This window comes from Schistocerca gregaria, chromosome 10 (assembly GCF_023897955.1).
Source record: "Schistocerca gregaria isolate iqSchGreg1 chromosome 10, iqSchGreg1.2, whole genome shotgun sequence".
Lineage (NCBI taxonomy): Eukaryota > Metazoa > Arthropoda > Insecta > Orthoptera > Acrididae > Schistocerca > Schistocerca gregaria.
This window is the reverse complement of record NC_064929.1, coordinates 39,707,199-39,711,777: the sequence shown is the minus strand read 5'-3', so window position 1 is coordinate 39,711,777 and position 4,579 is coordinate 39,707,199. Positions and strand designations below refer to the sequence as shown.

The 4,579-nt window shown below is 48.8% G+C and overlaps 1 non-coding gene across 1 annotated transcript; it reads right to left on the bottom strand.

Annotated features, from left to right (window-relative positions):
• Window positions 1–4,266: 4,266 nt before the first annotated feature.
• Window positions 4,267–4,339, bottom strand: Trnaa-ggc (transfer RNA alanine (anticodon GGC)). The gene has a single exon. It is a non-coding gene; the product is annotated as a tRNA-Ala (tRNA).
• Window positions 4,340–4,579: the final 240 nt, after the last annotated feature.

Sequence of the window (4,579 nt, the reverse complement as noted above, 5' to 3'; positions counted from 1 at the left end):
TTTACTACTGTGTACCAATCTTGTCGTCCAGCTCCAAAACACTGGGCCACAACAAGTTTCCGCGTCTCCATTGCACTGCGCATACTACGAAACGCTCCCCAAACTTGGCACTCACCCTCGCAGCCGACTTTTCCGACTTTCCACGACGCTCACGCTAGTGACAGCATTATTTATGGTTCGACGTCGCGCCAAAGCGAATGAGCACATTTCGCCTACGGCTTAGGCCGCCCTCCTAGTGTGGCTGCTAGGTGTCTGCAGGCAGCGAGGGTCTGCAAGCTTCCTGTGTTCGCACCTATGTCACCTGTGCTTGCTTGTCAGAGACAGACTATCGCAAAACATACAACTCACTCCATGAATTGATTGCTACGGCATCTGTTATCAGCAGTCACAACTAGCAACACCAGTAGCAGCTGACTGCACGCAAAGAATAGGAATGTGCAGTGCGATTTACGTGAACTCAGCGGAAGGCAGATCTTTCCGACATAGGCTTGAGAATCTTACGGGAACACTTGTACTGTTTCTAAATTAAGTGTAGGCGTGGGAGGAGGGTGCTTCCTGCGCACTAATAACAGCACGCTTGTCAATTGTGGATGCTAATCATTCGCTTGTATCTTCCTAGACACATCTGCTGGTTGTGAATTATTCCACTTGCATGGCAAGGTGCGCATGTAGGTGTGTTAAAAATTCTGGAGGCACTGGGTATTGATCCCAGTACCTCTCGCATACTAAACGAGCGCTCTACCATCTGAGCTACGCCCGCCCTCCCAAAGACTGATGGTGCTACATACAGCCATATAGACGACACAGACCCTTGCACTCCCATTATTCAGCAGACAAACACTACTCTCTATGTATCCGTTAGGGTGTCTTTCAGGTTTCGTGCATTCTGTATCGAATCGCAGTTGGCCACAATGAAAGTGGCACGTATAACGTCGAAAATAGAATTCGGACACCGCTCTGAGTAAGACCAACGTGTTGTCCACCCTCTAGACTTCAATTAGGTTAAGCCGCGATACCTAAGACAGATGACACCTCGATAACAGCCGGTCCCCACACTTACATCTTGCTCTCCTTACGTCAGTATACATCATATCAGTCTGTGACGCTTTCTTTGCAACATCTTGCGTGCCTTTATGTTCGCCTCGACCAACACTTACCATGCACTGACCACAAAAATGGAGGCGCCGCGGCTTGAACGCTGGACCTTTCACATGCCAAGCGAACGCTCTACCAACTGATCTACGCCCTATGCACGAGCAAACTGCGCTATTCCCCATTCTTTGCGACTCAGATGCGCACGGACACGATGGTTGGTTGGTTTGTAGCGGTGAAGGGAGCAGAGTACAAAGGGGCGGACCCGTTCATATACACAAAATTTCCAAGTAGTTTCGATGCTCTGGTATTACAAATGCAAATTCCGTCTGTTTTTAACGTCTTAAATTGAATGAGCCGTCACAAATTGCTCCGTTTTCACTCCTTGTCGACAATCATACAGCACCTGAGGTAACAAACACTTCTCGAGCCCCATTGTGCACTCCATTATTCATGCCAACTCAGTGCCTCGCTCTTTACTACTGTGTACCAATCTTGTCGTCCAACTGCAAAACACTGGGCCACAACAAGTTTCCGCGTCTCCATTGCACTGCGCATACTACGAAACGCTCCCCAAACTTGGCACTCACCCTCGCAGCCGACTTTCCCGACTTTCCACGACGCTCACACAACGCTCACGCTAATGTCAGCATTATTTATAGTTCGACGTCGCGCCAAAGCGAATGAGCACATTTCGCCTACGGCTTAGGCCGCCCTCCTAGTGTGGCTGCTCGGTGTCTGCAGGCAGCGAGGGTCTGCAAGCTTCCTGTGTTCGCACCTATGTCACCTGTGCTTGCTTGTCAGAGACAGACTATCGCAAAACATACAACTCACTCCATGAATTGATTGCTACGGCATCTGTTATCAGCAGTCACAACTAGCAACACCAGTAGCAGCTGACTGCACGCAAAGAATAGGAATGTGCAGTGGGATTTACGTGAACTCAGCGCAAGGCAGATCTTTCCGACATAGGCTTGAGAATCTTACGGGAACACTTGTACTGTTTCTAAATTAAGTGTAGGCGTGGGAGGAGGGTGCTTCCTGCGCACTAATAACAGCACGCTTGTCAATTGTGGATGCTAATCATTCGCTTGTATCTTCCTAGACACATCTGCTGGTTGTGAATTCTTCCACTTGCATGGCAAGGTGCGCATGTAGGTGTGTTAAAAATTCTGGAGGCACTGGGTATTGATCCCAGTACCTCTCGCATACTAAGCAAGCGCTCTACCATCTGAGCTACGCACTCCCCCCCGAAGACTAATGGTGCTACATACAGCCATATAGACGACACAGACCCTTGCACTCCCATTATTCAGCAGACAAACACTACTCTCTATGTATCCGTTAGGGTGTCTTTTAGGTTTCGTGCATTCTGTATCGAATCGTAGTTGGCCACAATGAATGTGGCACGTATAACGTCGAAAATAGAATTCGGACACCGCTCTGAGTAAGACCAACGTGTTGTCCACCCTCTAGACTTCAATGAGGTTAAGCCGCGATACCTAAGACAGATGACACCTCAATAACAGCCGGTCCCCACACTTATATCTTGCTCTCCTTACGTCAGTATACATCATATCAGTCTGACCACAAAAATGGAGGCGCCGCGGCTTGAACGCTGGACCTTTCACATGCCAAGCGAACGCTCTACCAACTGATCTACGCCCTATGCACGAGCAAACTGCGCTATTCCCCATTCTTTGCGACTCAGATGCGCACGGACACGATGGTTGGTTGGTTTGTAGCGGTGAAGGGAGCAGAGTACAAAGGGGCGGACCCGTTCATATACACAAAAGTTCCAAGTAGTTTCGATGCTCTGGTATTACAAATGCAAATTCCGTCTGTTTTTAACGTCTTAAATTGAAAGAGCCGTCACAAATTGCTCCGTTTTCACTCCTTGTCGACAATCATACAGCACCTGAGGTAACAAACACATCTCGAGCCCCATTGTGCACTCCATTATTCATGGCAACTCAGTGCCTCGCTCTTTACTACTGTGTACCAATCTTGTCGTCCAACTGCAAAACACTGGGCCACAACAAGTTTCCGCGTCTCCATTGCACTGCGCATACTACGAAACGCTCCCCAAACTTGGCACTCACCCTCGCAGCCGACTTTTCCGACTTTCCACGACGCTCACACAACGCTCACGCTAGTGACAGCATTATTTATAGTTCGACGTCGCGCCAAAGCGAATGAGCACATTTCGCCTACGGCTTAGGCCGCCCTCCTAGTGTGGCTGCTCGGTGTCTGCAGGCAGCGAGGGTCTGCAAGCTTCCTGTGTTCGCACCTATGTCACCTGTGCTTGCTTGTCAGAGACAGACTATCGCAAAACATACAACTCACTCCATGAATTGATTGCTACGGCATCTGTTTTCAGCAGTCACAACTAGCAACACCAGTAGCAGCCGACTGCACGCAAAGAATAGGAATGTGCAGTGGGATTTACGTAAACTCAGCGCAAGGCAGATCTTTCCGACATAGGCTTGAGAATCCTACGGGAACACTAGTACTGTTTCTAAATTAAGTGTAGGCGTGGGAGGAGGGTGCTTCCTGCGCACTAATAACTGCACGCTTGTCAATTGTGGATGCTAATCATTCGCTTGTATCTTCCTAGACACATCTGCTGGTTGTGAATTATTCCAGTTGCATGGCAAGGTGCGCATGTAGGTGTGTTAAAAATTCTGGAGGCACTGAGTATTGATCCCAGTACCTCTCGCATACTAAACGAGCTCTATACCATCTGAGCTACGCCCGCACCCCCAAAGACTAATGGTGCTACATACAGCCCTATAGACGACACAGACCCTTCACTCCCATTATTCAGCAGACGAACACTACTCTCTATGTATCCGTTAGGGTGTCTTTCAGGTTTAGTGCATTCTGTATCGAATCGCAGTTGGCCACAATGAAAGTGGCACGTATAACGTCGAAAATAGAATTCGGACACCGCTCTGAGTAAGACCAACGTGTTGTCCACCCTCTAGACTTCAATGAGGTTAAGCCGCGATAGCTAAGACAGATGACACCTCGATAACAGCCGGTCCCCACACTTACATCTTGCTCTCCTTACGTCAGTATACATCATATCAGTCTGTGACGCTGGCTTTACAACATCTTGCGTGCCTTTAGGTTCGCCGCGACCAACACTTACCATGCACTGACCACAAAAAATTGAGGCGCCGCGGCTTGAACGCTGGACCTTTCACATGCCAAGCGAACGCTCTAGCAACTGAGCTACGCCCCATGCACGAGCAAACTGCGCTATTCCCCATTCTTTGCGACTCAGATGCGCACGGACACGATGGTTGGTTGGTTTGTAGCGGTGAAGGGAGCAGAGTACAAAGGCGCGGACCCGTTCATATACACAAAAGTTCCAAGTAGTTTCGATGCTCTGGTATTACAAATGCAAATTCCGTCTGTTTTTAACGTCTTAAATTGAAAGAGCCATCACAAATTGCTCCGTTTTCACTCCTTGTCGACAATC